The sequence below is a fragment of the Lithobates pipiens genome, unplaced genomic scaffold (genome assembly GCF_037356315.1).
Source record: "Lithobates pipiens isolate NorthernLeopardFrog02 unplaced genomic scaffold, aLitPip1_a1.2 Scaffold_23, whole genome shotgun sequence".
Lineage (NCBI taxonomy): Eukaryota > Metazoa > Chordata > Amphibia > Anura > Ranidae > Lithobates > Lithobates pipiens.
Window position 1 is genome coordinate 184,578,725 of NW_027507785.1, and position 14,080 is coordinate 184,592,804.

Sequence of the window (14,080 nt, forward strand, 5' to 3'; positions counted from 1 at the left end):
TCTCTTCCCTCATAAATCATAAAACTATATGTATAGCCTGCTGCCCTGACACAAAGCTTATACATCTTGACCACATATCTGGCATGCTTGCTGGGATAATACTGTTTGAATGACAAGCAGTCAGAGAACATAATCAGGGACTCATAAACGCATACAACTTGATCGGGGGTAAACAAGGCTGCAAACTATTGAAGTGGTTTACGAGAGGCCAAATTTTGTAGAGCCAATCATATTCAGGGTCACCCAAAGGATGACAGAGTTCAATGTCATTGAAATGCATGAACCTCAAGATCTGCTTGTATCGTGTCCTGGCCATGCAAGCAGAGAACCCAGGCATATGGTGAATTGGGTCAGTGGACCAATATGACTGCAACTCACTATTTTTAGTTATGCCCATGAGGAGGAATCGGCCCAGGAAGGTCTTAAATTTGGAGACCGTGATAGGTCTCCAATCTCTGGCAAGGGTGAACAGGGGATAAAATCAACTTTTTCCACCTGAATTCCGGGTTGGCCAGTGAATGGGGGAAGTACAGATGCTGCAGAAGTGGTGGACTCCCAATTCTGTTTGGCAAATGTAGCAGGAAGGGCGCTATGGGCTCAACAGGCCTGTCTTTGTCTTCTTGGTGGCAGCGGGACACTAGTTGTGCTAGCCACCTTATCAGCTTGAACTGCACTTATGGGACTCACCGCATCACCATGCAATACTGCAGTGTTGGCTTGACTACAACCAGGATGTGCTAGGCCGCTGATTCTTGCCAGTTCACCAGAAGGATGAGCAGCACTAGTACTGACTTTCTGCTCCATACAAGAGCCCTTTCATTTCTTGCCCCTCAACAACAGTAGAATGGGGTTGGGTACACCTGACCTTGGCAGGGACCACTACTCCGTCATCAAAGCTATCTTTCAGGGTGCTGCTGCTGTCTACAGGATCATATTCTGAGCCTGAATCTGACAGATGGGTGACTTCCTTTTCACTCTCATCTGTCATGCTCAAATGCATAGGCCTCTTCACTAGTGTACCTTCGATTGGACATTTTGGCCTCTAAATGTACTGGTACAACTAGTGAGACTCACAGGGAAAAAAAACATCTGACTCTCAGCAACTGCTTCAAATTCTACCAAAAAAACTGAAAGCATTCGCAGGGATCAGGCCTGACTCTGTGAACCCTGCAGTTATGTGATTATTGTTTTGTAAGTGACAGTGATCAATTGATATTGCACTTTGGATGGGCTGGGCTACCCTGACACTATAAAAAATAACTAACTAACCAGGGTCACCCGTAATACTTATATAGTGATCACTGGTGACAGGGGGTGATAAAGAGGTTAAACCTTTATTAGGGGGGTACCCTAAAGCTACCACTAACTGCCCTAACGCTAATTACTGTCACAAATGACACCAGTACAGTGATCAGTGAAAAATCTGACAACTGCACTGGGTGACACTGTGACAGGGATTGAAGGGGTTAACTGGCAACCGGGAGGTGATCGGGGGGTGACAAGTGTGCTTAAGTATACTGGTATTAGTGTAGTGTTGGAGCAACTTACTGTGAGATGTTCTCTCTCCTCTCTGGAACTAAAAGAGTTCCACAAGGGGAGATAACATCACTTCCCCTGTCTGTGTTTACACTTACAGGGAGGGGACGGATTTCATTCGCCAGAACCAATCAGCAGGTCCAGACCATAAATCATTGGCCTGGACTTGAAGATTGATTGGTTCTGAAACAAAACCGATGAGCGTGGCGTGGGCGCACCCCCTGGCAGGGAGAGCGCGCCCCGTACAGGTATAGGATTTCACACAGTGCTGCCAGTGTGCCGCAGTTAATGTACACAACGTGATTGGCAAGTGGTTAAGACAAAACCTTTTCTGGCACTTTTTGTTTACATGTAAAAATGTGTTTGTTTTGTTAGAAAATTACTTAGAATCCCAAACATTAATTTAAAGCAAAGACAAAATTGATTGGTAAAATATAAAATATGATGTTAAGCTGACTACTGTAGATCTCACACATGTCACGCTTCAAAATTGCTCACGCCCGTGCAATGGAGACAAAGTAAATTTTACTATTCAAAGGCGTTGCTTAAAAAACCTTTACAGGTTATCACTTCAGATTTATGCTGCAGGTCTGGTGCTATAATTACTGCCCATGTTCTGATGTTCTCGATGATACCTCACGTGTGTGGGGAGATCACTGTGCTTGTGCGAGCAGAACAGATGCGCCTCTGTCCTCCGTGTTCTTTGTTCCTAAGATTTTACTCCAATTTATGCCTTCTAGCAAGGTTCATAGTTTAGGGAAGTTTGCTCTTTTGAAATTCAGTGTCCTTATATTCACCTTATGTTTCCTATTTGTGTGATTTATACTGAAGCCAATTGACCTGTGATCGCTGTTATCTAAATTGCCCCGTATTTCCACATCCATGATCAGGTCTGTATTGTTAGTAATCAGTAGATCCAGTAACGCTTTATTTCTAGTCTGTGCGTCTACCATCTGACCCATAAAATTGTCCTACAAGACATTTAGGAACTAGCGAGCCTTGTTGTGATGAATGCACGGTTCCCTCTGTGTTGTTCCTTAAATGTTTAGACTGCCAGAATCCCTTTGTGGTGCTAAAAAATGGTGATACACAAAAGCCCCTTATTTATCCACCATGCAAAAGCAAAAGGAATGAGGCCTGGGGTAAATGCGGGATTTGCCAATAATGGAGCAAGGGGAGCAAGGGTTGATCTAAAATTGTATTTTGAGGATAGCCTGTCCCACAATTCCACAGAAAAGAAAAGTGTGGGTCATTGAACTTTGGCTGGTATCCTTAACAGGTGGCTTACTGGGTTCACAGGCAAGATAGAGGATTCCAGCTGCACCCAGATTGGATGGCATTGTTTAGTGTGATTTGTAATCAATGGGGACAATTGGGCAGCCTGAAAGTATCTCTGGAGCTCCTAAGATTCCCCTTACTCTAGGATTGTAAAGTGTCTTTCTATTCACCCTGGGCTCCTTGTCTCCCCAAATATACATTAACAATTTTCATTGACAATTGCTTTAAATCTTAGATATTTAAAGACACTGGAAGTATACAAAAGAGGTACATCAGTCTTGGCAAAACATTAAATTTAAATGCAGCCTGCCAAACCATGATGGGTGATTCTTAGCCCATCATTGTAAGTCATTTGAGATTATTTTATATAGTGGGGGGCAATTCTGTTGCTATATGGTTTGAAGGTTCGGGTCAGATGGATACCCAGATATTGGAGGGTCGTTGTTTGTCACTTGAAATGGAAGGTGAGATCTTCTGCATCCCAGGAGTGGTAAATCATTTGTGAAATCATGGTTCTTCCACATCCCTTTCGCCTGTCCTCCATCTCCTACTCTACAGTCTCTGTTCATCTACAAAGAAACATCGGACTGAAGGCCATAGCTTTCTGATGCATAGTACTCCATTATGCTTTACCTTTGCAGGGAATGAAAGAGGAAGTAAACCCATCAGAGTTTACTTCCTCTTTAAGTATACTACACCAGAGAGCCTGATCTGTGCTTCTCTACCTCATTTGGTTGACACATTGGGAGCGATCATCTAATTGTTTATCCAACCCTGGAGGAAAGCTGTAAACCCCTAGGTGCCTTACCAATTGGAAGAAAGAATAGGAGATCCCTCCTTTATCCCAGAGTGACCCCACTGGTTTCACTAAATGCTGCTTACCTTGCAGCTGTAAGGTAAAATGTTAATACACCTGCAGGTGTCATTTTAGCTCAAAGATTCACCACAAAAGTTATCTTGTCACCTTTTGATGCCATTTAACACCCTTTATTTGATTTGTACTTTGCCTTTTTTCCAGTCAGGAAGATTGCATTACTTCTGGATTTAGTTGCAATTGCACCATTTTGCACCTGTGATCACTTGGACAATTCTAAAGCCTCATATACCATTTATATGCTGTGACTCCTTTATTCACACACTACAGTCACTTTCATTTGCATTTTTGCACTTTTTATTCAGTTTACTGTGGATTCCATTGTTATTGTGGTATAGTATCTATATATTTTAGTCATTTTATTTGCATTTTTGCACAATATTTATCACTTTTTATTGCATTACCCATGTTTATGCATACTATTTTAGCATTATACTATTATATTGTATTTGGAGCGCAACACCATCTCTTGATTTCACCTAAAAAATAAAGGATGTCTCTGCTCTGGATAGGGAAAAATGAATCCAAGACCCAATCAAAAATAAAGAATGCATGAACGGTGTGCCATTTGTTATGGATTACAATATCCAGCGCAAACAGATTGAGACAATATGTAGAAAATACTGGAATATCATAAAAGGTGATAGACATCTGGGAATGGTATTTCCTGAAAAGCCAAAATTCAGAGGGCGCCAACTCTGAGATCTCATTGTGAAGAATGTGTTGGATCCACCTGTCCAAAGGAATTTTAAATTTTTCGAAGGAAAAGGATATTATACCTATAAAACATGTTATACCTGTAGACACATGAAAAAGAGAAGGAAAAAAATTAGTTTCACCGGAAACTAGTTTGCGGTGACCGGAAATTAGTCACCGGAAGAGAATACCAGATTAAAGATTTCATGTCATGTAAAACTGAGGGGGTGGTCTATCTCCTAGAGTGCCCTTGTCGGATCCAATATATTGGTAGAACAAAAAGGGAGCCATGGAAAAGACTGAGTGAACATACACAAAACATGAAAAATTGTTTTCCAAAGCACATTTTTTCCAGGAATTATGATCAGTATCATAATAGGGATCCCTCTTCTTTACTCATATGGGGGATTGAAAAATACAAACCTCACTAGAGGGGGGGCAATAAAATCATAAAACTAAGCCAGGCAGAATCTCGATGGATACACAAGCGCTTTACTTTAGTACCCCGTTAGGACACAATGTGGAATTTGACTTGAATTGTTTTATTTCCAACTATTTATTTTCTTGGGATTTTATATTTATATATTTTTATATTAATACTTTTACTCTATTTCATGCACATTAGATTATGGAATTTTATATTTCTAATTATCTATCCTATTATATTTATCTTGATGCCCATGTTATGTTTCCACTCAATAGGTGAAATTATGCAATTGATTATTATATTGCATTATTGATAATTGCATCTTTTAATTATCCATTATATGCCATTAGTTTTTTACTTGGTAGTTGTCTGTTTCAACCATCAGATGCTCTCGCTGTTTATTCAGCCTTTATGCAGAGTCATATAGAGTTGATCACTAGATGGAGTTCTTGTCAGGAATCTTGGTCGTTATGCGTATGGAGCACCTTACATTATTGTTGACTGCACTGTGTTAGACATCTATTAAATGTCATTAGATGTGGCAGTTACGATTCAGATCCACTAGATGTCCTCATTATTGCCTCAAGTTTTGAAGTGTTATTTTACATTTGACCACTAGATGGAACACCTTATTACTGGTGACTGCATTCTGTTAGACATCCATTAGATGTCGTTAGATGTTCTATATTGGCAGTTATCATTCATGTCCACTAGATGGAGTGCTATTATACATTTGGCCACTAGATGGAGCACTGTACATATGAAATCTATAGTTACCATGATCTTACCTATTTTGCCAAGTTACGTTTTTTACACTTTCATTTTGCTAGGAAATCATTAGGTTTAATAGATAGGTGGTGTAGGTTAAAGATTTCTAAATTTGGAAATATTTTAGCGCATGTGGACGGCAATGTGGGTTGCCGTGACAGCAACTTGTTTTATAAGTCACCTACCTACATCTGGCTCTAAACTCTTTGAGAAAGTCCCTTTAGAAAGTCACGTGGACGGTGATGCAACGTGTCAGAGAAAAGAGCGTGGTAGCGTCACTTCCGGTCATGGGCCGAGATCGGAAATTTTGTGCCTGTTTGTGTATGCTGTATTCCTGATACATTAACTGGAAGTTTTTACTAACTATATTAAAAAGTGTTATTTAAATACTGCACTATGGATGGAGCCCTCCTCTTGATTTTCCATGTCACTGAGTGTTGTCATCCTGAGAGTTTGATTGTTCCTGCATAATCAAGGGATCCGATAGATCGATCCCTCATCAGCCAGTGTGGATTGCTTAAGTTTGGCCTATTTTACTTGATTTATGAGGTGAGAGGCTGGGGGGGAAAGTTATCACCCACACTGAACGGAGGAAGTTTGTTAGATTGTGGCACATGCACTGTACATCGGATTTAGTGACCTGCATGTTTGGATCTAGCACCTTATTTGGCATTTTGTGCATTTTATAAAGAGGCTTGTTTACACATTAGACTTTTTATTTTGCACAAAAAAATCTGTGTCTGCACCGTTGGAAGTCCTGGATTGCTATTTGTACTTTATGTTACAATTGTTTTCACAGTTGGCATTTGCACACTTATTGTCTGCCAAATTGCAGCACTAATTTGCACTTTATTTGTCTTTTGCTATTTTTGCACAATTGTTTGCACAATCACTTTCATTGGATATTTGTCATTGTTCTATATGCAGCTAATATGTATTAGTAGTATTATTATTAACATTAATTTAGTTTTAGCTTAGTAAGCGCCACATTCTTATTTATTTCATTTTTACTTAGTGTGTGAATACTTTTTTTTGTTGGCAGCTATTTAATTAGTTTTAGGTCTTGTCATCACCATATGTGGTTTGTGCATTAGTAATCCTTTTACACAGTGCATTTTATATACAACTATATAGGTCAGACTAAATTGAGGGACAAATGAGGAGGAAAGCGGGACAGAGGAACTTTGTTCCAAATCAGGGACAGTCCCTCAAAATCAGTGACAGTTGGGAGCTATGCTGGATCATCATTAAAGCAATGCAACTAGCATTTTCCTAAAAGTTGGCTTACAATGGCAGTTTCCATAGTGTCTCAGTAAAAGTTCCTTGCAATCCCAATCTAGAATCTAACATTGCCAACTGAATGACTTATCTTCACAAGTAAAGAAAGACGAAAGTGAAGGCCTTCTTTCTGATCCAAACATTTCCTCTTCTTCTTCCTCAATCCATACTAGCATTTTTCATGCTCCTGGTTGTCAGCCTGCTCCACTTTTCATTAGTCACTGAAATTATTTCTCTTATCAGCCAAAGATGTTTCCTTGAATCTCTTCAATGCACAGCTTGGGAAAAAGAGAAGCTGTAAGATTAATCATAAAATCTTCCCCAGGACCCTACTATTTGATTTATCTTAAAAGCACTAATTCATCCCAATACAGCTTTGGTGTAAGCTTATGTAGTTTCAAAAATCATAGTGACAGCAGGTGACAGCAGCAGTATATAAAATCTGAATATAAAATATGTTAAACCTATTTTTTAACTAACTGCTCATTGCAATGTAAAAAAAAAAAAAAAAATTCTCAGTTCTGCTAGGCTCCCTGTATACCAATTTGACAATTTGTACATTTAATTTAATTTCATCACACTATTTTCCAGTAACATATCAAAAGTATTTGACACCCAGAAAAGATCATTTTGAATGCCCCCACACACACACACACCCACACACACCACATTTGATAATATATTTTCAGTAGTAGTCAAAAAAAATATATAGATGAGAAAAACCTTACACTGGACGCCACCCACCCTGCTGTGCTGTAGTCCCCCAATCATACTCTGTCAGGGACCACAACGTCACTTCACTGGTTCAGGGATCTGAAATGCCCTTTTCTGTACCTCTCAGCATGTACAGACACGGGGTACTGAAATTGGTCAGCACCGTTACTTGGACAGCGCTGACTAATCAGAGTCTGTATAGCCCATCCTGCAAGGAGAGAAAAGAAAACCAGGAGGGTTTCAAATCCCTGCACCGGTGAAGCGTCATTCTGGTCACCCTGACAGTGCAGGATTGCGGAACTACAGGGGGAATGTGGAGGGGGTCCTCTGTAAGGTCACTATACAGATTTTTATTTTTTTATTTACACTTTAAAGAATGAATCAGGACAAATCAAAATACACTCTGAAATATGAGTATGATATTCCACACCCCTACAGGTGTTAGAAGAAACAATAAGGGGGGTTTTGGTTAGGCCTGCACCCTCACAGGGGCACAGAGACATAATGTCAGGGTATTGAAAGTTGATGTAGGGAAATTATAGAGAAAGCTGTCAAATTGCATAGAAATATGTTGGGGGTCAGTTAGAAATACTTTATTTCTGATTTCTAGCTCTGCCGGTAAAAGTTCATATGCTTTTCTTTTTTGTTTTTATAGGGGTGGAACTTTTTCTGACTGATTTCAGGTCAGATGTGACTTTTTTTGCATTTTTCATTTTGTTTAGTTTCCTATGCTTTTTTTTAGAGCACTGTAGTTTGCCTTTTAGCCCTAGAAATGGAAGTAATTTAACAAAAAGATTTGCCTCCTGTAGATTTACAGTGAGTGGAATTCACTTCTAAGTTTGGGTTCATCAAATTATAAACAAGATGTGAATCCAAATGAGAAAAATGAACAGGGCAAATGATATGTCCCTCCCCCTGCATACCTAAGTAGTGCGCTTGTCTAGGGGAAGCTTCTAGTTCATAAGACAAATGTCAATAAACATTAATTTTTTTCTAGATCTGTGGTCACAGTTGTGGAGTAAGGGGAGGGGGCAGCTTTTGTTATGCTATTTCAACAATTCCACAACCTAGAAAGACGGGAGAGAGTGCATCATGTACTTTGTTATCTGGGTGGCAGGAGCAACAAGTACAATTTTTTTAAAACGTAAAATTAGCCCAATTTGTTTGCATAATGTGAAAGATAATGTTACGCTGAGTAAATAGATACCAAACATGTCACGCTTTATAATTGCACGCACTCGTGGAATGACGGCAAACTATGGTAGTTAAAAATCTCAATAGGCAAAGCTTTAAAAAAAAATTCCGGTTAACAGGTTAGAGTTACAGAGGAGGTCTAGTGCTAGAATTATTGCTCTCACTCTGACGATTGCGGCGATACCTCACATGTGTGATTTGAACACCGTTTACATATGCGGGCGCGACTTCTGTATGCGTTTTCTTTGCTGCGTGAGCTCGCGGCAATGGGGGCGCTTTAAAAAAAAAATTCTTCTTCTTTTTTATTTATTTTAAAATTAATAAATTGTTTTAAAAGAAAAAAAAAAGGTTGATCACTTTTATTGCTGTCAGAAGGAATGTAAACATCCCTTGTGACAGTAATAGGTGGTGACAGGTACTCTTTATGGAGGGATCAGACCCCCGATCCCTCCTTTACACTTCAAAGTATTCAGATCACCGTTTTCTTTTTTTTAAAACCGGCATCATTGGCAGCCGAGTAAACTGGAATTGATGTCATGACGTCGCTTCCGTGTTTATGATTATGAGACTGGAATGAAGCCACTTACGGCTTCATTCCAGTCTGTCCCTTGCTGCTAGAAGCGGCAGATGTTCGGTCGGGGCTCACGATTGAACGGGAGCCCCGGTAAGAGCGGTGGGAGGCAGCGGGAGGGGGGTTTGTCCCCTCCCACTCCTCCGGTATAACAGCCGAGCAGCTTTTAGCCGCATCGGTTGTTATGGCTGGATAGCTGATCGCCCGCTCTGAAAAACGGTACTGGGATTATGCCTGCAACTGCGGGCATTATCCCGGTATAACCCCCAGAAGCCGAGTACGCACATCTCTGTACGCTCGGCGGGAAGTCACTAAATACAGGTAGTTGGGATGCTGGCACCATGCCATAGTCTTTTCTCTGCCATCTTATTTTTTCCATTATGCTGATCACATGGGACATTTCCATTGTGAACGTAAGACTAAAAGTCTTTTACTGGCAGAATCCCCAGGTGAAAATAAAAAAAAGAATCCAAATCTCTGAAAGTAACAAATATGTTTTTTTTTTAATGCATTCCAAATTTTGATTGGTTGAAAAATGATCGGGTCGCCACTTCCCTAACAACTGATGACTCATCAGCTTTCAATGACCTTCCCCGCTGACAGATAAATGCAAACAAAAGAATGGCGGCAATAAAAAAAAATGCAGAAAAAAAAACTGTGTGGGGATTGCTTCAATCCATACCAGGCCCTTTGGTTCTGGTTAATAGAGTGAGTTCTGACTACCCTGAATAAGGGGGTCACTGGTATTCTGGTAAGCCTCTTGTGTGGATCTTTCCCTGGGTGTCACCCTGTCTGTTCCTGGATCCCATTCTGAGCACATAAGGAGTTATCATTTGGGACTTTCATTTTCCTTTTACATTTTCTTTGGAGGTGCACTTATTAATACATGTTACTGTTTATTTTGGACATTTCTTTATTGATGCTGTTGCACAGATCAATATCGCTTTTTATGAATTTGTTTGTATATGTGTTTCACTTTTTTGTTTCCTGATATAGGATGTACCTGGTATCTGGTATTAGTTTTCAGCAACTTTCTCTCAGTTTGAATTACCAGCGCAGATTTAACTCCTTCTTTTGTTTCCTCCAATCCATACCAGGACCTTTGGATCTAGTACTGATTTTAAGGGGAAATACACATCAAAAGGTAAAAAAAAAAAGGCATAGGGTCCCCGAAAAAGCATACCAGACCCCTATTTAAGCATGCAGTCCACCAGGCCAGTAAAATGGGGGGGGGGGGGGGGGTATGAGCGGACTCCCTCCCTCCTGGACCATACCAGGCCACATGCCCTCAACATGAGCTCTGGCCCCCAAAGCACCTTGCCCGCATGTTGATGAGGTCAAGGGCCTCTTACCAACAATCCTGACCCGGTTATTGTGGGGATGTGGGGGACTTATTGTAATCTGGAAGCCCCCTTTAACAAGAGGGCTCCCAGATCCTGCACCTCTATTTAAATATACCCCTGGGATATATAGTATCCCTACCCATTCATCAAAAAAGCATAAAATTAAATAAAAACACAGCTGCTTTTGATAATTCCTTTATTAAAAAAATAAAAATGAATGTCCCCCAAATTAAATACAGCATCAATCACAATGCCCTGCACTACCACTGACTGAAAAAAAAGAATCTCTACACCCAATGAAGGCTCCCATTGTCTGACAGTTCATAAATAACTAAGGGGTGGGGCCACCAAATTATGTTCTTGAGTAACCACACCCCTGTGTGGCATCATAGACCAGGGCATGCTGGGTCAATAATGTCACAAGAGGGTGGGGTTACGAAGGGCCTTCGTCGTTGGGCACAGACCTTTTTTTTCTCTTTGGGTAGTGGTGGCATCATGATTGATCCTGGATCTACTTCAGAGGACACTTATTTTTTTGTTTTTTTCTTTTGTTTTTTAATAAAGGAATTGTCAAAAATGTATGTTTTTATTTACTTTTTACACTTTTGGTGCTATATACTCATTCACATGGGGCAGGATGTGGGGGCCTACCTGTAAAAAGGGAATTTTCAGATTTCAATAAGTCACCCCTCAAAAACAATGGGCCACAGCCCCCCCCCCATGTTGAGGGCATGTGGCCTGGTATGGTTCAGGAGGTGGGCGCTCGCTTGTCCCCTCCACCTTTGCTGACCTGCTGAGCTGCATGCTTGGATAAGGGTCTGGTATGGATTTTGGGGGGACCCCACACATTTTTTTATTTTTTTTTGACAGGTTTTTTTTTTTTATTATTTTTTATCAGGCTTCCAGGTCTGCTCAGCTATTCTTTGGAATAGCTTTGGCTATTATTTGGAATTTGTTAGGAAAGTAATAAACAAAACAAAAATGAAATGAAACATAACAAAACTAAACAAATTCCAGAACAAATCAACAAAATGTAATTAGTAAAATAACAAATCTATCCAAAACAATTTTTTTTTTCCATTCTGCGCATGTCTACTAAGAACTGATAAGCTGCAAAAAAATGCATTTTTGGCTTAGATATGCTTTAAATATACTACACAAGCCTAAATTCTAAAATTCAAGGAACATGTTGACTATTATAGGTATAAGAATTTGTCTGCTATGTTTAATTGGTATGCAGAATACGGGGATAGCAGCACTATGAGGGTTATTTACGAAAGGCAAATCCACTGTGCACTGAAAGTGCACTTGGAAGTGCAGTCGCTCTAAATCTAAGGGGTAGATATGAAATGAGTGGAAGCTCTGCTGATTTTATCATCCAATCATGTGCAACATAAAATGCTGTTTTCTATTTTCCTCTCATGTCCCCCTCGGATCCAGAGGGACTTTACTTCCAAGTGCACTTGCAGTGTAAAGTGGATTTTCCTTTAGTAAATAACCCCCTATGTCTAGTGCATTTACATGTTTTTATAAATGTTGATTAAAAGATGGCTTTACTTTGAAAAAGATTATTTATTCTTTAATTTTAAACGTGATTCTCTTTAGACACAACCTTGTGTCTTTAAGTATAATTTCAAGACCAATGTCACATTTTCAAGATTTATATGTACTTTATTAAAGTTTTAAAGTCAAAAGTCAATTGTTCAAAGTTGCCTATACATCTGCTCATTTAAGCTATGCATGCCACAGGATGCATAGCTCTGATTATGCGTGTCCCTGATTTTTGGAAATAAATTATTCATACAGGTAGTTTGAGCACAATGTAGATTCCTGGAAGCAATCTGGACACTAGAAAAGGATTGTCAAGGGGCAGCAGCCTAGACAGTGGCTATATGAAAATGTTAATCGTCATCATGACATGGGGAAAATAATATACATTTAAATTTACTGTAAATTGCAAGAACATTCTGAATATGATATAGTGAAACTGTTTCCTGGAATGCATTAGCAGATCACAGAATGCTACTTCTTTTCTAGCAATGCTCTTAAAAAAACATTTATTAAATTAACCTAGTTTAATCTATTAGACACATTGGGTCACTGCATGTGATATTGTTATGTTATGTTGTAGCAAATTATCAATTGTCATTTTGTTGTTTTGCATTCATGCTTGGATCCTTTCAACTTATTTATAGGTGAAGCAAATTTGATAACCTGCTATGCAATCATTTAGGTAAACAAGCTAATCCAATGCTTGCATAAAATTGTATTGGAGTGTTAAATTATTTCAGCATGAGCAAAGACTAATGTCACACAAAGGCATTACATGCGAAGATGTGCTGCATGACTTCAGTATATCTGGAAGATGACAGCTGGAGGGGTTGGAAAAAGATTATGTACACCTAATTTACCAAGACAGTTAATATGACAATAGAGAGATCACGTCACCTTACAGTCTGTGCTTTAGTAAGATCACCATTTATCCTAGAAATTTGTTTATTAGGACCTTTAATAAATATGACAGGCTACATGGTGAGGCAGAAAATATCCAACAGGTGAAAATACGTACCCCACTATATAAGAATTTTTTTTTTATATTTAACTCTTTACATAGTGTAACTCTTATGTCGCATACACACGGTCAGAATTTCTGACAGAAAAAGTCCAATGGGAGCACTTAATCGTAAATGTAAGCCCCATCGGACTTTTCATGTTGCAAATTTAGACAGACTTAGATAGAAAGCATGTTCTATATTTTTCGGGCGGAATAAATTCCTATTGAGAAAACCGCTCATCTGTATGCTGTTCAGACATACCAAAAATGACGCATGCTCTGAAGCAAGTATGAGACGGAAGCGATCGGTGTGGTAAAACTAGCATTCATAATGGAGATAGCACATTCCTTACGCTGCAAATTCTGTGACCTTTTAATGCAGCACGTTCTTTTGTTCTTTATAATGCTAGAACGTTGAAGTTGTTTTGCAACTAATATTCACACAGAGTTCTCACAAACTTATTTCTTTATTATTTCTTGTGATCTCATGAATAATCTTTTATTTTTTAAAAGCCAGATCTCCATAATAATGTTTAGAATTATTTTTTATAGTCATCTTTTTTTATTTCATCAAGATCTCCTTTTTTGGATTATTGAAAAATTATTTTCTAGTGATCTCCATATATAATTATTTTTTGTGTGTGTCAAGTTACCACAATAACATTATTATCTTGTATTTTTTTAACTTCAAGGAGGTTGGCGTCTCTTGTTAATTTGACATTGTCTTTTTGAAATGTACCTGCCTACTCACAAACTGTCCTTTTTGTAGAAAAACACATAGGCAAGTATTTTCAGAAAATAAAATATCCATTTATTCTGGTTAACAAAATAAAGAGGAAGTCAACGC